The sequence below is a fragment of the Panthera tigris genome, chromosome B3 (assembly GCF_018350195.1).
Source record: "Panthera tigris isolate Pti1 chromosome B3, P.tigris_Pti1_mat1.1, whole genome shotgun sequence".
In the NCBI taxonomy this organism is placed as follows: Eukaryota; Metazoa; Chordata; class Mammalia; order Carnivora; family Felidae; genus Panthera; species Panthera tigris.
In genome coordinates this window covers 19,218,649-19,244,122 of record NC_056665.1, presented here as the reverse complement: position 1 = coordinate 19,244,122, position 25,474 = coordinate 19,218,649, and the positions used below count along the sequence as shown (strand labels likewise).

General features: G+C 41.9%; 1 protein-coding gene and 1 long non-coding RNA gene across 5 annotated transcripts in view; one reads left to right on the top strand and one right to left on the bottom strand.

The window, feature by feature from the left end:
- LRRK1 (leucine rich repeat kinase 1) overlaps positions 1 to 25,474 on the bottom strand; it is a 148,997-nt gene that overhangs the window by 106,385 nt on the left and 17,138 nt on the right. The window lies entirely within an intron of this gene.
- LOC122239401 lies at positions 661 to 24,230 on the top strand. The gene is made up of 3 exons (XR_006218454.1): positions 661 to 688; positions 5,580 to 5,772; positions 23,777 to 24,230. It is a non-coding gene; the product is annotated as an uncharacterized LOC122239401 (long non-coding RNA).

Sequence of the window (25,474 nt, the reverse complement as noted above, 5' to 3'; positions counted from 1 at the left end):
TAGGAACATAAATAAAAACAGTTCACCTTTGAGCCTCAATTGAGTGACACTGAGAAGGCAGAACCTAGGGTATAGGGTGCATGTCAAATTACAAGGGTGATTTTACTTTAACTTGATTTTTAAATAATGCAGCATATGTGCAGTAAATGATGCAATCGGAACCAAGACTCTACTCAATTCTATTTATATAATTTTTAACGTTGTGGTGTTTTCAGTTCTGCATCTGATTTTCTTAGGTTGCATGGACAATGCACGTCCACTGTCACTGATGCTGAGGGCTGGGGCGGCTGGGGGGGGGGTGGTCTGGCACATTCAAATTGTTGGAAAGACATTACAGGAAAAAATCCACTAATGTGCATGCATTTAATTTAATCTGCCAACTTCTCTTAATTTCCTGAAATTATAAAAATAATGGTTAGCATATATTTAAATTGAAAGAAAAAAGACCACAATGCTAATAATTAGTATTAAGGATGGGCTGGGGTGGACTTAATAATGGAATTAGAAAAGATTTTTGTTCTTTATTTCCCCATAATGGAAATAGATGACTATTTTGTTTTAAACCTTAAAGAAATTACACAAGTAATAAAAGAGCACATTCTCACTGAAAAAAAAAAATAGTAATACAGAACTTCATGATGTAATAAAGCAGAAGCCTTCCTCCCCACCATCAGACACCTTTCTTGAGGTAAATATTTACTTTCATATTACTTTTCCCCCCAAATACTACAGCTCTGTATTTGACAACTGGTGACTTCTGATTTAAACTTAAAGCGGAGGACTGTATTTACACCACTCAAGATTATTCAGGGATTTGTGCCTGTTAATCAGCCATTGTCCATAATTCTATTCTTCTCTGCAGTAAAATGTGACAGCTCTAAGTATTTTGTTCATACAGATGTAAAGTTCGTATTAAAAATATAAACACCCAAAATGTATCCTATTTCAATAAAATACCAAATAAGTCACTAAAACCACTAGGAAAATAATTGTAGAACATTAGAATGATTCAGTTTCAAAAAAAAATCCCTTTTTGTTCTCTATTGCAATGTCATTATTTTCCTATAGAGCAATGAAAATCCCCTATATATATATATATACATATATATACATATACATATACATATACATGTATATATATATACATATACATGAATATATACATACTCACATACACTACAAACAGGCATCTCACTTGCTTTTAATGCAAAATTAACATGATAAATATGCTTAATGAAGTCAGTAGACAAATAAAGGAGGAGAAGGGAAAATCAAAAGCACAATTTTGGTTTTTGGTTTGATTTTAGGAATCAATTAATTAGAAGTAGGAGCTAGTGAGGAGAGGCTACAAATAGAGTGGATGGCTAGGGTTATGGATTTGGCCCATGTAGAACTATTCAAGAACACAGGAAACATCTACAGTAAGCTGTGAAATGATAGTGGACATATTCCTGGTTGGTGACAAACAATAATATCAGCATAGCCTGGTATTTAAATATGCTGGACATGATGCTAATTAAAGTTCAGAATGTGAAGAAGCATTTGGTTAAAACAGTATTTTAGCCTGTGGCATGAGAATATTATTTTGTCCTCGAGAATCACTTTCAATGTAGTACTCTATTTATAAAAGAAATATTTTCAGCAACACTGTGTGCTCTACGTATTCAGCCATTGCTAGGAGAAATGGTTTCGGTTGCCAATAATTCAGGCTCTAAATATCATTTCTGCAATTCAGGTTTTGGAAATGCAGAGTATTCTGACTGCAGGAAAATGAATGGAAATTTTTCTTCTCTTCTATTTTGGGGACATAGTAAAATAGAATTCCATGAATATGATTGAGTGAGGTCAACTCTAAAAGCCATATCACTTACACGAAGAGTTCCTCATGAACCTCCCCCCTTAAAGAGAGTCCTCCTTTGTTTGTTGGTTCTGAGTCTGTTAAGGAGAGTCCTAAGGAGAGTCTTTTACCTTTTCTTCTAGAACAACATTTGTTAAGTCATCCCTCCGCACCCAAATATCAGAATAAAATTCTCTCTCTACTGTTTTTCTTCTACAAATCTAGGACAATGGAGAAGTAATACGAAAGTGACTTTAATTCTTTAAGTTCTAAATGTTGGCCTCTCATACATATATTTAATTATGTATAATTATATCAATAATATATATTATATACAATTATATATATTATCGTTATATATATATTATTTTTAATTCTCTCTTCCCCACCAAAGAAAACATGTATGATGGAAAGAGAATGCTGTCTGTCCATTCAAAATCTGTTGCATCCTCTGTATATCCTGGAAAAGACCCTAACATTTTACTTGTACATCTATGGATTTTTTTTATTCCGTTCATCTCTATCAACAGAGTAGCAAAAAGTAAAGACATATCTCTCAACCCATAGTTCACAGCAAAGCACACAAAAGTAAACTTCAGGATGCTACTGACCTGGTCATGATCGCTTACGGACCTTGTCCTGCATCCTTCCCCGAGTCCCTGGGTGGCCAGAGCACTGAGGGCAGGGGCTGTCCCTCTCTGGAGGGGACACCCTCCTGGCTCTGCAGGGGCTCACCTGCTGTAGCCCTGGGTTCACCAACCTTCAGCTGGAAGGATGCTTCTTTCTCTGCAGCTATCACTCTAGGATTTTAGCCTCAGTAGCAGTTTTCGTCTCTGGGTCGTATTACGGTGAAATCCAACCCTTTATTTATTCGGGGAAGATGCAGAGGTTGGGGGATGTGGAGGGTGATGTGACCCCCAGGGTGACCCTCGGTGATAATTCCTCACCAGCTCCAGATGGCTGCTGCTCAGCCCCATCACGCTGGGCCACTTGGATCGACCAGCATCAGAAAAGAAAGCCCAGGCAGCGGTGGCATCCTGGCTCATGGCTCACACAGAACAGCGCTCCGCAACGGACGCTGAGTGTTTCTCGTGCTTCAGAGCCTCACAGCACAGACGCACAGCTTCTCTGAGGATATTCTCACCAAATGGATTTTTGCTAATAAGGGGGGGGGATGAGCAGTTATATAAACAAACAGCTCACACAAGAGAAAATCACAAGAAAAAGTGCTATTTTCTTTAGAAATAAAAAATACAATTCATCTTAAGATGCCATGTTATGCCCACCGACATGGCGAAAAGTGTAATGAATTCTAACGTGCATTGGCTGGCCAGAGTGTGGTGACATTTGTCACTGTGGGAGGCCTGGCAAATTGTATGACTGTTTCAGAAAGCAATAGCAATACTATATATATAGTATATGTAGCTATATATAGAATAGGGTGTTGATGCATTATGCCATATATACATATATATGTGTGTGTGTGTATATATATAACATATATAACATGCATTATGCCATATATACATATATATGTGTGTGTGTATATATATATATATAACATATATAACATGCATTATGCCACATATACATATATATGTGTGTATATATAACATATATAACATGCATTATGCCATATATACGTATATGTGTGTGTATATATAACATATATAACATGCATTATGCCATATATACATATATATATAACATATATAACATATATAACATATTCTGGCATACATTATGTCATATATATATAGCAATATATATATTGCATATATATAGCCATATATACATATATATAGCAATATTATATGTGTGTATATGTACATATATAATACATGTATACATATATATGTTATATATATAGCAATATTATATAACAACACCCTATTCTCCTAGGAGTTTATCTGAGGAAATAACATGGCATGCACAAAAAGATACACTCTTAAGCTATGACACTACCTTGCAGAACTACCTACAACAGCAGAGGGAAGAACCTGCTAACCAGGTAAATGGCCGATATCAGGTTTTAGGGAATGGCTTATAGAAAGGCAATGTCTAGGTGCCCTGCACTGACTGCTGCTTGATTTTTGTTATTTAATCAAATGCTCACCACAGTGCTGTGGGTAGGTGTCATGGCTGCCATTTTACAGATGAAGGGGGCCAGAATACAGACATTGTTCACAGTTATAGAGTTGGCAGGTAGCTGCAAGAGTGGAAACAGGTCTTTCTGACCCCAGAGTTCATAGAATTCCTGCCACTCTGCTTTCCCACTTAATTCCTGTTGTGGACTGCATGTTTGTATACCCTCAACATCCATGCTTTCATCCTGATCCCCAGGGTGATGGTTTAGGAGGCAGGGTCTTTGGGAGGTGACTGGGTCATGAAGATGGAGCCCCCACAATGGGATTTAGTGGCACAAGTCACAGGAGAGTTTTTTCACAGCTCTCTGCCTAGTGAGGATCCAATAACAAGATGGCTGTCTGCAAACCAGGAAGTGGGCCCTTTCCACAAACAGAATCTGCTGGTGCCTTGACTTTGGACTTCCAGCCTCCAGAAATGTGAGAAATGAATGTCTGTTGTCTAAGTCACCCAGCGTGTGGCAATTTGTTACAGCAGCCTGAGATGACTTTTAAAATAGTGACTCAGGGTAGTTCAAAATGAGCAACTACTATGAGCCATTAAAACATAATAATGAAGACTAATAATAAAAAATACATACATAATATTAAGCTAAAAGTGTAGGACATGGGGCACAGGTTGAGGCATCATTGGTTGACATCATTTGAAAATATGCAGAGTAACAGAATTTAGATTATATGGGATTAAAATGCTTGGAGAAAAAAGGTTTCTAATGTGTACAGTCTATTATTTTTGTTTATAAAAATTCAGTCTGTATATATGACAGTAGCAGATGCCTTCAGCAGGTGCAGTGGATGGAGATTTTTAAAATTTTGTGTTTTCCAATATTGTTTTTTCTTACCAAGCTTGGCTTGACTTCGAACTTCAGAAAAAGAAATTTAAAAAGTATATTCAGCCCAAGGGTGACTATTTTCAACCTGGCTTCACAAACCAGTTCTTTGATGGCATTATCTAAGCTGAAACAACTCTTTGTCTTGGATATACCAATTGTTTTGGTTCTGGGTAGAGCAAGAAAGTCTCTTGGGACAATAGTCTGTAAGCATGTCACAGATTTCTAAAAGACAAAATAAAATAGTCTAACAATAATAATAATATTTAGTATGCCAGTAATTGGTGCCATTTATTGAGTTCCGCCTGATGTTGTAAGAAACGTCCTCCATACTTCCACCTTCCTGCCAAACCCATGAAGGCAGGGGTTCTATTCACTGTCCTTCATGAGCTGACCAGTGCTCTGAGGGGTCAGAGAGCACAGCTGGGACTTGGACCCTTCAACACCTGCCACCAAAGTCTAACCCCTGACCCTCCCCACCTCCCCCCCACCTCCCCCCACCCCACCCAGGCTGTGTGCTCCCAACCAAACATGGGGTACTTATTTGGAACATAATGTGCTTGGCAAACACATGGAAACTAAAAGGTGAGATGATCCTGTCTCATTAGATGGAAAAACCAGAGAGCAAACGATGGAAGTCAAATTCTCCATGAATTTTCTGCAGCAGCAGAAGAGAAAACCCAGAAACACAGAGCTACAAAGATGAATTCTTTCCTATACTTAGTTCCTCTTCCAAATATTCATTTATTTATTGCTCATTCATTCTAGAAATGTTTAACACCCAGCATATGCTGAGCTAGACCCTGGGACACAGCCTAATGAGACGGAGGGAAGAGCCAGTGTGTGAGGCTGTCTTCTTCCCAGATCTTAAACAGCTACAACAGAAAGCATGCTCGAGAGACAAACGCTGCCCGGGTAAAGAAAGAGGAACCATCCTTCTGGGGAAGTAAAAATCACAGAAGTAAGACAGTTCCTTTGTTTAATACTCCCATAATATAAAATGGCACAATCTGAAGACAGAAAAAGAAAGTGGTCACACTGTGGGGAGGCGATCGTGGGCATACACACTGAGGGCCAGGCCATCCTTTGTCACAGCAACCCAGCTTCTAGGGAACTGACTCTGAGGGAATAATTCTACACATTTAAAAACATTGTGCAAAGGAAAAAAAAAAGTATGCATGAAGATGCTGATTGCGGTATTGTTTCGTAGAGCAAAGAATGGAGGTTATGCCAAGTACCTAATGCATTATAAATGCTTATCATGTTGAACACACAGAGGGACAACGCAACACCACATAGGAGAACTGACAAAAAGGAAAGACTCCAAGAGAATAACGTTGGCTTTCCTTATGTGGTGGCATTTGAGGCGATCCCTTCCCTTTGCTCAGTTTTCCAGTTACTTATGTTACTGCTATAATGGAAAAGTAGTGTTTTAAATATACTTTTCAGGGATGAGCACTGGTGTTATATGTAAATGATGAATAACTAAATTCTACTCCTGAAATCATTATTACACTATATGTTAACTAATTTGGATTTAAATAAAAAAATAAAAAATAAATAAAAATACACTTTCCAGGTTAGCATTGTAAAACTTCTGGCTGACTCCAACTTCCTCTTGGCAAACATGGGCACAGGGGAAGGAAGAAAATATCTCAGTCTAGAAGGAAACTAAGGATGAGGCACCCAGATTCTTTCCAGTGGTGTCTTTTCCCCAAGAACCGTGAACCATGCTAAAACGTGGTGACAGAAATGCCACTCAACTCAGATGAGACGACTTGGGTTCAAGTCCTACCTTCGCTGCTTAATGGCTGCAAGGTTTTGACAAGTATTTATGTCTGAATCTTGTCATCTCTTTTAAAAACAACAACAGGGGCACCTGGGTGGCTCAGTTGGTTGAGCATCTGACTTCAGCTCAGGTCATGATCTCACAGTTCATGAGTTCGAGCCCCACATCAGGCTCTATGCTGACAGCTCAGAGCCTGGAGCCTGCTTCGGATTCTGTGTCTCCCTCTCTCTCTGCTCCCCCCCTACTTGCGCTGTCTCTCTCTCGAAAACAAATAAACATTTAAAAAAAAAACAACAACAACAAAATGGCACAGGAAAAAAAAAAACTACTGTGGGGCAGCTGGGTGGTTCAGTTGGTTAAGTGTCCCATTTGAGCTCAGGTCATGATCTCGCGGTTTGTGAGTTCAAGCCTCATGTGGGGCTCTGCACTGACCATGTGGAGCCTGCTTGGGGTTCTCTCTCCTCTCTCTGCTCCTTTCCCACTTGCACTCTCTTTCAAAATAAATAAATGAACTTAAAAAGTTAACAAAAACAAAAACAAAAAACTACTGCAAAATTCGTGACAAAAAAAAAAATTGGACCGGTACACAAACAGAGTGTTATTTCCAGGGGGTGTGCTCCCCCCCCCCTACGCTGCACCCTCATTTCCTCCACGGACCCCAGGCTCCCTCAGCCTTTACTCTGGTGTCTCTCCAACTTGGAAGGAGCTCCTGCCCCTTCCCCATTTATCAAAATTCTCCTTCTGCTTCTAGGCTCAGCACAGACGCTACTCCCCCAGGGAGGACTTGGGCAGGGGGGCTCTCCATGGGCCCCCTTCTCCTTCCTCTACCTGACCAGGACCATCCTCTTGTGATGGGTCTGTCCACCTCCTTTCTGCCCAGAAGTGCCACAGGCTGGGCCCCACTTCCTCAGGGTCGTGGTGCCTAGCACTGAGCCATTCGCACCATAGATGCTCATTAAGAGCTTCTTGGAGTCAATTTGTCCACCCTCCAGAGCTCTCTATGTGTCAGTAGGGGCTTCACCTGTAATCTGGCTCATCTGTAGTATCATTCAGCACGGGCACTGGGGCACAGAATTCTCCTGGTGAAAGAGGAGGAGGACACCTTCAGGTCCTTCTGGATTTACTTTCCATGAATGACTTCCACCTAGCCATGCTCGCTCCACCCCACCTGCTCCAGTGAGGCCGCTTCAGTGTTCCGGCGGTGGGGTTCATGTCAGGTCAAAACGTAGACTGTTTCAAGATAATACTCTGGGGCTTTCCAGCTCATGAAAGTAGCCCAGGACTTAGTCCTACACAGTGGGAGGAGGAGGCCCCAAAACACAGAGAGCCACGTAGAGGAGTGGAAGAGTGGAATGGTCAGGTCACCCAGCTGGGCATCCACATCTACATCACTTCCTTGTGTCTCCTGGAGGTGACGGCGGCAAAGGGTGGTTGTAAGGTCACATAAATGGAAGTATGGAAGCATGGGAATTGCTTAGAACACTACCTGACCCTCAGTGGGCTCTGGATAAATGCTAGCTCTTAAGTATGGCTCTTTGACATGAAGTTAAATGTGGCCTGTGTCTAAAAATTATGAAGTCTGGGGTTCCATCTTATTTCTCAGGCATCTAAGATAAATCATGTGAGTTTAAATGGACAAGTTGGTTGTTTTCTGTACCTTGTTTACTGAGCTCTGGGGCAGACGTGAGTGGGGGCCAGACAGTGGAAGTCATTTCCTCTAGCACCCTTGCTGAACTTTTGGGGGAGCAGGGGTACAGAGGCGCCCCAAATGCCTGGGAATCAACTCCAGACAGGGTAGTATGTGCCAGTGGACACAGCGAGGCCCCTGCACGCTGCGTAGCACACAGCTGAAGCTCAATAAATATGCTAACGGCCAAAATAGGGAGCCCCGATTGTTTACGCAAACAGTGCCCTTATCTAAAAATGCTGCTGAATGAGATCAGCCAAGTTCAAGTAAGTGGCTTTAGAGTTCATTTTGGTTAATAACTCTTCTTTAAAACTTGTCTTATCCCATTAGGGCTGCTCTAACAAAACAGCACAGACTGGATGGCTTATCGACAACAGAATCTTATTTCTTGCAGTTCTGGAGGCTAGAAGTCTGAGACCGGGTGCTAGTGTGGTTGATGAGAACCCTCCTCTGGGTGACTGGCCTCTCATTACATGCTCACATGGCAGAAGGGGCCAGGGAGCTCTGTGGGGTCTCTTCTGTGAGAACACTAATCCTATTCACCCTCGTGACCCAATTGCCGCCCAAAAGCCCCACCTCCTAATACCATCACCTTGGGGGTTAGGTTTCAACATATAAATTTTAGTGGGACACAAACATTCAGACCATGGCAGTGATTTTGCTTAAAAGCATGAGAAATGCCCAAAAATACTCCCATGTAAGAGGTAACCTTACATGGTTATAGTCAATATAGGCAATATAGTTTTTAATCCTGAAGGCAGTGTTTGGAGTTAACCGCTTGGTTAATCACTGTAAAATCCTTGATAGGAAATGATTACTGTGATTTAAAAAAAAGGGGGGGGGTATTTATTTTTGAGAGAGACAAAAACAGAGCGCCAAGTGGGTAGGAACAGAAAGAGAGGGAGACACAGAGTCCGAAGCAGGCTCCAGGCTCTGAGCTGTCAGCACAGAGCCTAATGCGGGGCTCGAACTCACAAGCCATGAGATCATGACCTGGGCTGAAGTTGGATGCTCAACCAACTGAGCCAGCTGGGCACCCAGGCACATTTGGATTTTTCTACTCTTTGGCTATTGTGAATAATGCTGGTATGATTATTTGTGTACAAGTTCTTCCAGTTCTCTTGGGTATATATGTAGGAGTGGAATTGTTGGGCCAGATGGTAACTCTATGTTTAAAATTTTGAGAAACTGCCAAGCCATGTTCCAAAGTGGCTGTACCATTCTACATTCCCACCTGAAACATAGGTTCTAATTCTCCCCATCCTGACCATCACTTAGTGAGAATTGTCCATTTTTTTAATGTTACCTATTTTAGTGGGTATGAAGTGGCGTCCCATTGTGGTTTGGATCAGCATTTCCCAGATGGTTGGTGATGTTGAGCATCTTTTCATGTGCTTATTGACCATTTTTACATCTTTTTTGGTATATGTCTATTCAGATCCTTTGCTCATTTGTTGTCATTGTTGACTCGTAAGCAGCCTTTACGTAATCTGGATACAAGCCCTTTACAGGATATACGATTTGAAAATATTTCAACCCATTCAGGGAGTTGTCTTTTCACTTTCTTGACTGATGTCTGTCAAGTATAAAAACTTCTAATTTTTATTAGGTCCAATTTATTTTTTTTCCTTTTGTCACTTGTGATTTTGGTGTCTTATTTAAGAAACCATTGCGTAATCCAAGGTCATGAGATTTAATCCCTTGTTTTCTTTTAAGAGTTTGATAATTTTAGCTCTTACATTTAGGTCTATGATCCATTTTCAATTTTTTTTTTTTATATTGTGTAGGTAGGGATCCAACTTTTTTTTTTTTTTTTTTTTTTTTGCATATGGATATCCAGTTGTCTCAGAACCATTTGTTGAAAAGATGATTGTTTTCCCTCTAAATTGTATTAGTAGTGCCCAGGGTGCCTGGGTGGCTCAATTGGTTAAATGTCTGACTTCAGCTCAGCTCATGATCTCACAGTTTGTGAGTTCGAGCCCCACGTCGGGCTTTGTGCTGACAGCTCAGAGCTTGTAGCCTGCTTTGGATTCTGTGTCTCCCTCCCTCTCTGCCCCTCCCCCTTTTTGTGCTCTGCCTCTCTCTCTCAAAAATAAACATTAAAAAAATTTTTTTTTAAGTTGTATTAGTGCCTGTATCAAAACTCATCTGACCATAAATGTACGGGTTTATTTCTGGACTCGTAATTCTATTCCACTGATCTACATGTCTACCCTTACACCAATACCACACAGTCTCGATTACTCTAACTTTGTAGTACATTTTGAAATCAGGCAGTGTTGAATTCTCCAACTTTGTCCTTCTTTTTCACAACTGTTATGGCTATTCTGAATCTCTTGCATTTCCACGTGAATTTTAGGATTGGCTTGTCAATTTCTGTGAATATTTCAGCTGGAATTCTGATAGTAGCTGCACATGTAGATCAATTTTGGGAGTATTGCTATGTTAACATTACAAAGTCTTCCAACCCATGAACACAGGATGGTTAAACTTCTTTCAACTGTGTTTTGTAGTTTTCAGTGTATAAATTTTGCATGTCTTTTGTTACATTTATTCTCAATTGTTTTATTCTTTTTGATGCTATTGTAAATGTGTTTTTTTTTATTTCATTGTCAGACTTTTCATTGAAAGTATATGTAACTAAAATTGATTTTTACATTTTGATCCTGTATCTTGATAACTTGCTGAGCTGATTAGTTCTAATTTTTTGTAGATTCCTTAGGATGTTCTATATAAAATATTATGTCATCTGCAAATAGAGATAGTTTCACTATTTCCTTTACAATCTGGATGCCTTCTATTTCTTTTCCTTGTTTCATTATCCTGGCTGGCCACTCCAGGATAATGTTGAATAGAAGCTGTGATAGTGGACATCATAGTTTTGTTCTTGATGCGAGAGAGAGAGCATTTAGTCTTTTATAATTACATATGATATTAGTTGTGGACTTTTAACAGATGTCCTTTTTCAGGTTGAGGAAGTGCCCTTTCATTACTGGTTCACTAAACTTTTTATCATCAAAGGGTGTTGGATATTTCCAAATGCTTTTTCTGTGTCTGTTGAGATAATCATGTTTTTTTTTTTCTCCTGTTACTATGATGTATTATATTGATTGATGTTAAACCAGGCTTGCAATCCTTGGACAAACTCCAGTTGGTGATGTTATATAATCCTTTTTATATATTACTGGATTTGGTTTGCTGATATTTAGTTGAGGATTTTTGCATCTGCATTCATAAGAGATATTGGTCTGTAGTCTTCTTTTCCTGTGTTGTCTTTGGTTTTGGTTTTGGGGTAACACTGGGCTCTTAGATCGAACTGGGGAGTGTTCACTCCTCTCCCAGTTTTTGGAAGAGTTTGTGAGGTTGATATTAATTCTTTAAATGTTTAAATGATTTAAATGGTTTAAAAAGCCATCTGGGTCTGGCTTTTCTTTGTGGAGAGTTTTAGGATTACTAATTCAGTGTCTCTACTTATAATTCTGTTTAGATTTTCTATCCCTTCTTGAGCCAATTTAGGCAGCTTGTGTCTTTCTAGGAATTTGTCCACTTCATTTAGCTGATTGAATTTGTTGGTGTACAATTGCTCATAGTATTTTATAAATCTTTTTATTTCTGTACAGTTGGTAGTGATGTCCTCTTTACATCCCCAATATTAGTAATTTCAGCCCTTTCTCTTATTTTTCTTGGCCATTCGAAGTGAAAATTTGCCAATACTGTTGATTTTTTTTTTAATCCAACTTTTGGTTTTACTGATTTTCTCTATTGTTTTTCTAGTCTCTATTTCATTTAATTCTGCTCTAATCTTTGTTCTTCTTTCTGCTTGTTTTGGGTTTGGTCTGTTCTTCCTCCTCTAAGTTTCTTAAGATGGAAGGTTAGTTTATCAATTTCGGATCTTTACTCTTTTTAAATACAGATGATCATAGCTAGAAATTTTCCTCTCAGTACTGCCTAAGGTGCATCTCCTAAGTTTTAGTATGTTGTGTTTTTGTTTTTTTTTACCTCAAATATGTTATAATTCCTCTTGTGATTTTTTTAAAAATATTTTTTAACATTTATTTATCTTTGAGAGAGAGAGAGACAGAGACAGAGCGTGACAGGGGGAGGAGCAGAGAGAGAGGGAGACACAGAATCCGAAGCAGGCTCCAGGCTCTGAGCTGTCAGCACAGAGCCCGATGTGGGGCTCGAACTCACAAACTGAGAGATCATGACCTGAGCCAAAGCTGGACGTTCAACCTACTGAGCCACCCAGGTGCCCTTCTTGTGATTTCTTCTTTAAACTGATTACTTAAAGAGCATGCTGTTTCATTTCCACATATTTGTGAATTTCCCAAATTTTCTTCTGTTATTGAGTTCTAATTTCATCCCATTGTAATCAGAGAACATAGGTTGTATGATTTCAGTCCTTTTAAACTTCTTGAGGCTTGTTTTACAGCCAAACATAAAATTTAAACATGTAAGGAAACCCCCCTCCCACAAAAATCTGTGTGTCCCAAAACACACAAGCAGGGTAAGAAGACAAATGACAAATAAGAAAAAAAAAACTGCAACTTATATCACAGAGACAGGGTCAATTATGATGAAACAAGCATGTTCTTGCATTGTTGGAGGGAATGCAAAATAGTGCAGCATTTATGGAAGGGAATTTAACAATACCTGGCAAAATTATATCCGCATTTTCCCTCTTAGCCAACACTCTAGCTTTTAGAAATCTACACCAAAGATTCAATGTCAAAAATGCAAAATGATATCTACACAAGACTATTTACTGCAGCATTGCTGCAGAGGACGCAATGCAGATGTCATAGAGAAATGACTAAATAAACTCTGGGATATGCACAGAAGAGAGTCCTGTGCAGTGGTAAGAAGGAAAGTGAAGTTCTATCCACTCTGGAGTCATCTCCTATTGTTCTATGATTCTCAGGGCATGCTCCTTCCGGGGGTGAGCAGACAACAGTGCAGTCCCCATAACACGATGTGCTGGGTCTGCTCACCCCATCCTGGAGCTAGGAAGACAGAGGCTTGGCAGATGGTGAATGAGACGCTGAACGGTGCCTCCAAGTGGCACCATGCGGTGGGGTAGCTGTGACACTCAGGCTTGGTTTGCTCAGACGATAAAGAGACCTTTGTTCTTGGAAGGAGAGGCCCGCTCTCTTCCTCCCTGTGACTGTGCCCACGGGTCACTCTTCCGAGGACTCTCTTGATGTCTTTCCATAATCTCTGTGCATCCATAAGTACTGATGGTGGGGACAGAACCTCCAAGAGGTGTCCCCACTTTTCCTCCCCACCTCTCAGGCGGAGTCTGAGTGCACCTTCGTTGCAGACACATCCAAACACTAAGGCAAGCTGACTTTGGGGGAAATACTTGGGGATCTCTTGACAGAATGAGCTTAGAGATTGAGCACAGAGACTATATTTTGTGAATTTCTGAGGACGATCTGGGCAGAGGCGTTCGGGTATTCGGCTGTGTGCTTTAAATGGAATTCCCCACAGATGCCTTGTCAAGAAACTTTAGTAAGGATTTAAGGTGTTTTTTTTCATTTTAAGATTGTAGGCTGGAGCTTCCTTGAAATACATCATTGTATTGTGATGACAGAGGCTGCGAAGTGGCTCAGATTTCCCTGGATCTCACATAAATATTCATTTCTCTTCCTTCTCTTCTTCCTCTTTCTCCTCTTCTCCTCCTCCTTCTCTTTCTTCATTTTTTTTTGACAATTAGATTATAATAGGGTTATGTTCTCCAACTTGCTTTTCTGACTTAAAAGTTCTTCTGTATCTGCACATGAAGATCCAGACATTTTATTTCACGGTGGTTCTTTGTCCTCATTGATGGACTTTTAGGGCACTCCTAGTGTCTTTGTAATCCCTTTTCATGCTGTGCCGAACATTCTGTGTGTGTGTTTCTGCTCACCTGTGAACTGTATCTTCAGGTTAATTCAGAGCAGCGGATAGATTGAGCTTTAGTTTTTATCAAGATTGTCAATTTGCTCTTCTAAAAGTTGGACCACTTGAACGCTTACTTAGTTATCAACCCAACATCAGTTAAAAATATGAAGAATGGAGGGGCACCTACGTGACTCAGTTGGTTAAGCGTCTGACTTCAGCTCAGGCCATGATCTCACGGTTCGTGAGTTCGAGCCCCACATCGGGCTCTGTGCTGACAGTGTGGAGCCTGGAGCCTGCTTCGGGTTCTGTGTCTCCCTCCCTCTCTCTCCCTCTCTCTCTCTATCCCTTCACCACTCACACTCTACCTCTCTCTCTCAAAAAATAAACATTAAAAAAATTTTTTTAATATGAAGAATGGAGCAAAAATTATATCCTTGCTATATTAAATAACATCAAACTTTCTGATTTTTCCGGATCTGAAAAGCAAAATAACATCTCATCGTTGGCGTTGGTTTGCATTTTTTCCCATATGAATGACATTCAGCATATTTTCATACACCAACCCACCATTTCTATCTTTTTCAGCAAATGAAAACTCTCTGCTTCTATTTCTTGGTTCATCTGGAAACTGGAGTGTTCTTTTTCCCAATGATCTGCAAGTGCTCTTTATAGTATATGTTGAAAACAGTTTTTACCTGTTTGTTTTTTGTCATTTGAGGAGGCTTTTCCGCAAAATAGTTTCAACTCTTATGTAACCATGTTTATTAGCCTCCTCTATGTTAACTAGGTTTGATGTTTTAGGGAGAAAACGGCCTTCTTCGCTCCAAAATTATTTTTAAGTTATCATATTCCTAGACTTTTAATGGTGTTAATTCTTATGTTTAAATATTTGATTTATCCGAAATTGATTTTGGTCCAGAAGTGAGAAAGCGATGTTATTTCTATCTTATTACCCAATTCACTTTCTTTTCTAGACTGATGTGAAACCTCAAACGGTAAAGCAAAATCAATGTGCGTTTTGGTCACATTTGGTCTGTTTTCGAGTTGCTACTCCGTTCCATCACTCTCTCTCTATAGTCTCCAACCCCTTTCACTACTATGATGTAATAAATTCAAACACGTAGTGGAAGGAATCTCCCCTCCTTCTCTCAGCCAACCTCCCCTCCATTTTAATTTTTGTGGCGACTCTCACGTTTATTTTTCCGGGTAAAACATATTCAATTTTGTTCGTGTTTAGGGTACCTGGGTGGCTCAGTCGGGTAAGCATCTGACTTCGGCTCAGGTCATGATCTCACGGTTTATGGGTTCAAGCCCTGTGTCGGGCTCTCTGCTGACAGCTCAGAGCCTGGAGCCTGCTTCAGATTCTGTGTCTCCCTTTCTCTCTGCCCCTCCCCTGCTCACGCTCTGTCTCTCTGTCTCTCTCTCTCTCTCTCTCAAAAATATGCATTAAAAAAACCCATTTTTTTAAAATAAATTTTGTTCGTGTTCCCCCCTCCCCCAATATCCTAATGCTACTGCTCTGAATTACAGAACCAGCTTGTGAAGAATTGGCATATTTACAGTGTTGTCTTCCTTTATAAGAGGAGGGGGTGTCATTTTATTTACTCAAATATGCTTTCTGTCCAAGGCTTGAAGTTTTCCTCAGACGAGCCCTGTATATTTATCATTATTTCCCTGAATATTTTATATTTAATTAATATTAGTTTAATAATTAAATTAAGAACAAAAGTAAAACATTATAGCTCCCTTGAACATTCAACATTTTCATTTCGGTGTTTTGGTACTTTTTTTTCTTTTCAATTTATTTATTTTTGAGAGACAGAGAGAGAGAGAGAGAGAGAGAGAGAGAGAGAGCGCTCAAGTGTGGGAGGGACAGAGAGAGAGAGTGAGAGAGAGTGAGACACAGAATCCGAACCGGGCTCCACGCTCTGAGCTGTCAGCACAGAGCCCAATGCGGGACTCGAACCCACGAACTGTGAGATCATGACTTGAGCCAAAGTCAGACGCTTAAGCGACTGAGCCACCCAGGCGCCCCTCAGTTTTTTGGTTCTTAAAGTGGATCTCTAGAGGGCATCTATTTATGTGTTAACACTGGATACCATCTAACACAAAGAGCTCCTAGAAACTGAGAAGCAAAAGGTGTGAAGAGGGGGTTCAATAAAAGCAAATATAACCAGGTTTTCCACATGCGAATGCAGGCCGAGCCTCCCTTATTGTAAGAGAAATGCATGTAACACTATACCAAGACACCATTTTCACAGGTCAGACTGGGAAAAACCAAAAGTGTGTGAACAAATACTGTTGCCATGTCTATAGGAAGCAGGCAAGCACATGAGCTGTGGGGGAGGGGGTAACAGGAACAGCTCCTGTGAGGGTGACTGACAGTCCCTGGCAGATTTTTGGAAACATCTACCCCTTGATCCATCACTTTGGGGATTTATTACATGGGTGTGCTTCTGTACATGCAAAGACATTCCAGCATTATTCATTACAGCAAAATACGAGGAACGGCCCAAATGCCTTTTATTATTTTTAACATTTTTTAAATGTTTATTTAATTTTTGAGACAGAGAGAGACAAAGACAGAGACAGAGTATGAGCAGGGCAGGGGCAGAGAGAGAGGGAGACACAGAATCTGAAGCAGGGTCCAGGCTCTGAGCTGTCAGCACGGAGCCCGACGCGGGGCTCAAACCCATGAACCGTGAGACCATGACGGGAGCCGAAGTTGGACGCTCAACAGGCTGAGCCACTCAGGCGCCCCCCAAATGCCTTTTGGAAGAAAGCTATTTAAATAAGTGAGGGACATCTGTGCAATAGAATACTAGGCGGTTGTCAAAAAGAACAATGATGATTGTGATAGCTTTTATGTACAAATGTGTGAAGGCAACAGGCAAGGTACAGATCAGTGGATGTGATCAGCTATGTTCCGTGTGAAAGGAGGAGAAATAGGAATCGGTTTTGCTTGTATACACATAAGGCGATTCTGGAATGATGTAAGAATCTAAGAATTGCAGACCGATACTTAGGGTTCTGGAACCGTGTGATCTGCCTTGAAACAAGCAACATTTTCTGAATCTTGGCAAAGGGGGAAGAAATGAGGTCATTTGCTCTTCTTTTTCCTCTGCATGTCTTCAGGCAGAGACACACAACCTCAAGTTCACACAACTGAAATTGATTCCAGCTGATTCGCCTCAATACTGGGACTGCCATCTGCCTTCCAAATCCCAAAGCAGGCGTACACCAAAGAGGCAAAACCCAGGATCGGGGCTCCTCGGTGGCTCGCAGAGTTGTGAGTTGGTGTACTTAACGGGTGGGGGTTGGAGGGGAGCCCAACGCGGGATTACAACGTGGCCTCCGAAGAGTTAAAAGCAAAAGCCACAGACACATCTGCGCAGGAGATAATGCTTAACAGAATCGAATGCCGGCAGCCTCTCCCCTTTGCCCTAAGACAGAAACGCTGAGATCTTCAGTCTGAGCAAGGGCTGACTTTCCCGGGAGCCGGGCTCCTCTGTGGCCGGGTTTTTAGTGTGTGGCTCAGTCTGCACCCTGCTGCTCTGTGGTTGTCACCTTCACAGCCTCTTCCTGTATGGAAATGTCCAAGCGCGTAGCTCAAGCTTCTTCAGTGCAGTACAACCTTGGCTGGACGACAATATGGCTCTTTGTTTTTATGAGCGATATCCTCATTATTAAAGCAAGGAGCTCCATGACTCTGTGTAACCGCAAACATCCCAAGAATGCCTGGGCTCTGCCACCATGGCCCCTGGGCCACCGAAACCCGCCTCCCACCTCTGTTCTCGATGCTTCTGTGACCTGTGTTCAAGGAATTCCCTATGGACAGCTTGCGGCTGAACATTCAAGATACTCAAGAATATTAGAATTTTGAGCTTTACTAGGAGTGTTCTTCCATGAGACATACACATTTTGTTAATTGGGCCAAAAAAAAAAAATGCATTGCGAACATGAGACAAGGAAAGATTTTGACGTTAATGAAAAGGTCTTGGATGTAAAACTTTAATTAAACAACCTTTGATTCAATTCCATTTTAAGTAAAACGATTCTATTTTGATGATTAGATTTGAACTCATCACTTTGTAGTTCTACACATATTCGAAAATGAGGACCGGCCACATTTTAAATCCTGTGCCTTCAAATAAAATCAAAGACTACCCCCTCTTCCATTTTTAAGAACTCCCATATTTTTCATCAATGTTATTATCATTTTCACTCGCAAAAATACAGTCCAGGAGAGGCTAGATAACTTGCCCAACAGGGAAGGAGAAAGAAAACACTAATTGAGGGGCTACGGATCATACAAGCAGTGGATCACATTTGGTGTGGTGCTAAGTGCTCTGCAAATACACTCATGATGCCTGTGTTACCGATGAGGACTAGCGTGTGGAGGGACCAGGATTCGAATCCAGCTCCTTCTGACTGCAAAGCCCACCTTCGTGACACTGTCACTCACTTTTTCCTATAAATCACACATATCAGAGATATCAAGAAGATATCAAAGAGATATAAATAACTTATCAAGAAGACGCTAGAAGAGGGAATTAAGACAGCAGACTGAACCCTGATACAGTCATCAACTCCTGCCCCAATTCCTTGGAGATTTTATAAAAAAAAAAAAAAATTACCACCAAACCATATTAGCATCAGAAAACAAAAAGGAGACCTAAGAGGACAGGAGGTCATGGTGTACAAGTTGGAGGTGGTTTGGGGAGTGCTCCCAGGCTGCCGAGGGTGCACAAAGGAAGTAGGAGAGCCACCAAGGTCACCAGCAGGGGACTGCAGGGAGGGAGAAAGCACAGGTAGAGGGAGCCCCAGCCAGCCTGTGCCAGGCAGTGGAGGGGTCTAGGGTTCTGCCTCTTAAAATTTGTTTTATTTTGGAAGAGAGAGGAAGAGCAGGGGAGGAGCAGAGAGAGAGAGAGAGAGAGAGGGAGAGAGGGAGAGAGAGAGGGGGAAACAGAATCCTAATCTGCACTTTCAGTGTAGAGCCCAACATGGGGCTTGGATTCATGAACTGCAAGATCATGAGATCACAACCTGAGCCAAGATCAAGAGTTGGACGGTTAACTGACCAAGCCACCCAGGCGCCCCTCCTTCTTTTCCTTTTTAAAGCTACCTCTTATGTGTCAGATGGGAAGTGTGGAACTCCAGGTGGCAGGTGGCACCCAGGAGGCACATGGAGCTCCCCCAACCCCAGAAGACATGCCCCACATCCACGCCCAGGGAAGCCCACTGCAGCCTCCTTGCCCTTCTCTCCCAGGGCTGGGGTGTCTGATGCTGCATTCACAGACAGCTCCGGGGAGTCCCAGCCACAAAGATCAGCATCCAACGACGCACCCACAAACATTTGAGGAAGATGAACACCATAAGGAGAAGCACCTAGTTTCACCAACCGAGCCAACAAGCAGACGACACGTGAGCAGGAAGAGACCTCCCCACCTCCCACCTCCCACCCCCACACGCAGAAAGTAAAGCTGAATTAACTTCCCTGCTTATAGCCGAGGACCCAGGGCCACTGGAGCACACTGACCACCCAGACAGGAGAAGCTGGGGCATATCTCATCGCAGCCCTCCTCGGGCCTCAGTGTCCCCAAGAGGAAGTGCGCAGCTGACAGTGGCAATGCCTGTACAAGGCAGGGTCTTGCCAGATCTTAAAGCCTGCATTGTTTGCTGCACCCTTACATCACTGCTTGGGGTTGGGCACGGGGAGCTATACAAATAATCCAGTTAAGGGCAAACTTTGGACTCTCCCAGTCCCTGATAAAACAACCACCATCCTCATCCAGGAAGAAAGGACGAGTCCACGCCTGAGCATCTCAAAGCGAAATCTTGGGCTCTGGCTTTCCCGCACTTCAGGGATCCATCCCTACCCAGAACCTGCATTTATAAAACAAGAGCAAGACCTCAGAATGAACATGACTGGCATCTTGGAGAGACATAGATGTGGCATCTATAGAAGGATGTGGCATCTATAAACAAGACTTGACTAAAAAGCTGAGAAATTAACACTAGAAGAGTTGCACTGTAAAACACATGAAATGGAGGGCAGGAAAAGAATGGACAGGGCTGGAGGACACATGGATCATCTGCGAGACCAACCAGAAGGTGCGGCACCCAGACACAAAGGGTACAGACAAAAAAATTAAGAGACACGGAAGATGATGCTCGAAGCTTTCCAAAACGTGTCTGGTAATTATTCCAGAACTACACACTCAAATATATGAGAAGAATGCTCCCACTGAAAAAAGATGAGCTCTCAGAAGTGAGAGGATACTACTCCACAAGTTGGAAAAGGGAAAAGGGAATTTAGAAAAAAAAGAAATAGAAAATAGAAAGAAGAGAAATAAAAAAACAGGACCCAGAGAGCTGATTCTTTCAAAAGACTCATGAAACAATCTTATTAGAAGATTGATCAACAAAAAATAAGAGAGGCTGGGGGGGTGAGGAGGGGGGAGGGGGAGGGAGAGAGAGGAAATAGTGTCTGCAATGAGAATGGGGACAAAACTATACAGTAGAGAATTAAATCACGAGATCAGCAGAGGAAGCGGGTTCTTTAAGGAAATGGCAGATGGCAGGAATCAGGCAACAAATTCCAAGCCTGGAATATCTTTTCACATCAGAAAGCAAGACGGTGCTCAAGGACTCTTGGGGTCATGGGAAAAGACAGAAGAACCAACCCAAAAGAGGTTCTACTGGCCAAAGATGAATAATTTTAGCATCAAAAATCAATTAAGTTAAAATTCATGAGCTAATAACGATACTAAGAGAAAGATCCCTCACCGGTAACCTTTGAAAGATACTACTAGGGAATTGACTCATTTTCAGGAAAAGGGATAAATAAATTAAGGCAAAGAATCACACATTTATTTGGACTTTCCCATCACAGAGGTGATGGGAGAAAATCCTTTTAGAGATGGATTTCAGCCAACAGGTGAAGAAGGAATGATAGACTGGAAATATCACCACTTTGCAATCTCGAATGAAGTAACTGATCTAGGCAGTGATCCATGACTAATTAAACTATTAGGTGAAGAGCTGAAAAACCGTTAGGACCTCCGTAATGGATTATCAGAGCAACAACACCCAAAATCACTGAAAAATCTAAACACTGAGGAGAGACAATTAGATATCATTTGACTCCTGCAATGATGCAATAGAAAATATAAACCAACTACCTCGCATTCTTGCCAAAACATCTTACTGAATCTAAGCAGGCCTTTGGATCTATGGAAACACAGAAACAGGAATTTGTGAAGCCACACCCACCAGATGTAATCACCAAGATCTAGACTGTGGGAAACTGCAAATGTGGTTTTATCAACAATTAAATTGCAAGGAAAAAGTAAGTGAGGGAGAAAGGCAGAAATTAAGAACCAAATGACCCAACAGAATGCAGGGACCTTGACTCAAAAAACCGGATTCAGACAAAACAGTGATACAAACACATTATGAGACAATCAAGGGACACTGATATCTGATGTTATTAATGAAACATGTTTTCATTTTTTAAAAATGTATGTAAAATATACTGTGATTTTTTTTTTTGTCTTCTTAACATAGGAAGCCTCGAATTGGGTTCTAAAACAATCTAGAGAGACAGGGAATGGGATATGGAGAGATGGAGGTTTGGCTATGCGTGACAGTTCTGGAAGTTGGAGCTATAGATACAAAGATACTTTTGTAAGGTGTCCAAAATTGTTCATAATATAGAAAATGAAAAATAACTAAGATGAAAACATAACATTTCAAAATTCTGCCTAAGCTAAAGATTTATGAAAAGAAAAACAGCTGTTTTAAATCGAGGCCAAAAAAACTGTGGTTTCTGAGGGGGAAGAAAATCAAGAGGGGGTGCTTTTTTTCCCCTGAGTTTTTTGAAAGAGAAAGGAACTGAAAGACTGAGGGCCAGGGTGGGAGAGAAACTTTTCATTATATTCCCTTTTGTACTTTTTTTTTTTTTTTTGAGGGAGAAAGCACATGCGTGAGTGGGGGAGCTGGGCAGAGGGAGGGAGAGAGAGAGAGAGAGAGAGAATCTTATGCAGACTCCACACTCAGTATAGAGTCTGACCCAGGGCTCAATCCCATGACCTGGGATCATGACCTGAGCCAAAATCAAGAGTCAGAAACTCAACCAACTGAGCCATCTAGGCGTCCCCCATTTTTGCACTTTTGAACTTTATATCAAATGTATGATTTATCTGTGACAAATGAGTAAAATCATTTAAAAATATTTTTGAATCTCAAAGCTACTATGAACTTTATGCTAACATGCTTGAAAATCTAGAGTAAACGGACGGCTACCTAGAAAAACGTATTGCCAAATTTACCTGAAGATGAAATGGAAATTTTAAATAAACGTGTAACCTTTGTTTAGTTTTTTACATGTTGACTTATTTATTTTTGAGAGAGAGAGAGATGTGCCTGCATGTGAATGGGGGAGGGGCAGAGAGGGAAGGAGAGAGAGAATCCCATGCAGGTTCCACAGTCAGCATGGAGTGCGATGCGGGGCTCAATCCCATGACCGCGAGATACAACTTCGAGATCACGACCTGAGCTGATATCAATAGTCAGAGGCTTCCTGACTGAACCACCCAGCGCCCCAACATATAACCTTTAAAGAAATGGAATCAATGGTAAAACATCTGCCCATAAAAAAAGTACCAGGCAGTGATAGTTTTATAGGCAAAAGGTTTTACCCCGCTTCTTGGAAAACACAGCTCTTATGCTGTACAAACTTAATGTTGGTTGAAAGAGCAAGTTAGCAAAAGACTGGCATGGTATGAAAATACTTACTTAAAAAATTTAAATACAGAAACCATTCTGCGAGGAGCAGCATTGCCAAACGCGACTCTGGTTAGCACCCCCTCCCTGCAGCCATTCCACAAACACAGACAACAAGCCAGTTGAGGGGTGCCCCCTTTTCTCAGCTAAACGGTTGGCGCCCATGCTCAGTTTCCCATGGGTTCAGGGGCTGAGGCATTGTGACGTGCCATAGCTCTGTCCCATGGCTCGAAGCTGCACAGCCAGCATCACACCTAGCACACCACTGACAGGCTAGCCTTCTGAGAAGGCAGGTCCATGCTAGAACCTCTGCTGGACTGGAACCCACCTCTTTGAAGGCCTGGCATGCCTCCCTAGGAGAGGATGAGAGCCTGGGGACCACATGCAATCCACCTTGCAAAGCCAGGCTTTGTGATTTCCTTTCCCTCAGTGAAGCCTCTTCCTCAACCCAGGCAGATGATGTTGTGGAATTTATGGTGACCCAGGTGGCAGCCCAGAGGGGACTCATCTGGCAGGACAGAAATAACACTACATACTTATGGATATATCTATATCTATCTATATCAATATCTATATATACCTATATAGCAATGTTATAAAACATGGCAAAGGGTTTGAATTATTTTCAAAATAATGGCTACCTTTGGGGGCTGATGGGAGGGCAGAAATCAAGGAGACGCCCAAAGTGGGGGGCTCTAACTACACCTGTCATGTTATACATATGATGCCTCTTTCTTTTCCTCCTCACTTGTAATCCATTATCAAGTTCTGTGGTGTGTTAAAGATGGCCACAAACTTTTTGCTTTTCCTCCCTTTAAGCCGTGGAATCTCTCCCATCCTGTCCGGAACCCGGACTGGCCTTTTCACCTGTTTGAACCAACAGGGGGCAGCAGAAGTGATGAAGAGACAGCACCGGGCCTAACCTTCCGGGAGGCCTGAGAGCTTGTGCTTCTCAACGCCCTCAATCCACCTGCCATGCTGGAAGGAAGCTCAGGCCAAGCGCTGGATGATGACAAAGCACGTGGAGGGGGAGAAGTCATGCGGAGGAGCACTGAGGCGTCAGTCATGGGAAGGCTGCCAGAAGAGCCACCCAGCTGTGCCCTGCAGGTTCCCGGCCCACAGAATCCTGGGAAGCCATAAACTGCTGTTGTTTTAAGCCAGTGAATTATGAGTGGCTTGCTGTGTAACAGTAAATACTTAAACAAGTCGTGATAGCTTTCGCTTGGGAACAAATCCCAGGTCCAGCCTCTTCTTCCTGCTCCTGCTCCTGCCCCACCCACCTGGGTCATGCCCCGCCCCCCCATCCCCTAGTTCCCAAATCCAACCGCCAGCTCTAATTACCCTCCGAATAAAATCTGAGCCCCTGTCCTGGCCGGCCAGGAAGGCCCACCTCTCCAGTCCCACCTGACATTTCTAGCACTCTGCTCCAGGCACACAGGCCATCTTGTGGCTGCTCCAATTTGCCCAGCTCAGCCCCTCTTCACAGATTGTGCACTGGCGGGTATCCTTGACAGGAGGGCCCTTTCCCCAGCGCTTTATGGGACTGACTTCCTCCCTCCATTCACCTGATTCTGAGTAGGTGCCACATCTCTCTAAATGTCTTTCCTGACATCTGATCGAAAGACGTGTCCTCTGCCCATCACCCCCCCATCCCCTGCACACTGGTTAATTTTCATTCCTGACAGTGGTGCATACAGTCTATTTATCACCCCACCCCACCCCCAGAAAAAGAAGTATTAGGAGGACATTTTCCCACCTTCCCAGTGCTCAGTTTGTAGAAGGTTCTGATACAGTGTGGAGTGAACGAAGGAGTGAATGAAGGAGCATGGGAAGGAGAGCTGGGCACCTCATGCTATATTATTTTCACTATATTTCAAAATCTCTCTTCTTCCCAGTCTTCCAATGACCCCTTCCTTCCTGGCCAACCAAAGCAGACCTGAAATTCAAAGTCACCTCCTCAGAGACATCTTACCAAATAACAATTAAAAATAGCCACACAGTTTCTTGAGTACCTCCTGTTGCTGTAATGCTATCTTCATCAAGGATCACTCTCTGATTTTTCCTGTTCTTTGTTGTCTGTTTTTCCTGCTAGAATTACAAGCTCCAGGAGTGCAGAGTCCACACCCCTGCTATGTCCTAAGAATCTAGAACAGTGTCCACCACAGAAAGATGCTTGATACCTATTCACAAGATAATGCTGAATTAGTACAACAAACAGGAAGTCAGGCTTTAGAAGACACAGAGATAACAAAGGACATTAAAAAGAGCTCCCCAAAGGGCTCCTGGGTGGCTCAGTCAGTTAAGCGTCCGACTTTGGCTCAGGTCATGATCTCACAGTTCAAATTATTGGTTTATCTGGAATTCATTTTAAAAAATTTATTTGAATAAATTTGATAGAAGAGATCAATTTAAAAATTAGCTGAGGAAGTAATACGATTGACATTGAAATAAAATAAAATAAATGACAGTTACGATCCTCAGGAGAATTCAAGAAGACACCTCACACAAAAGGAACAG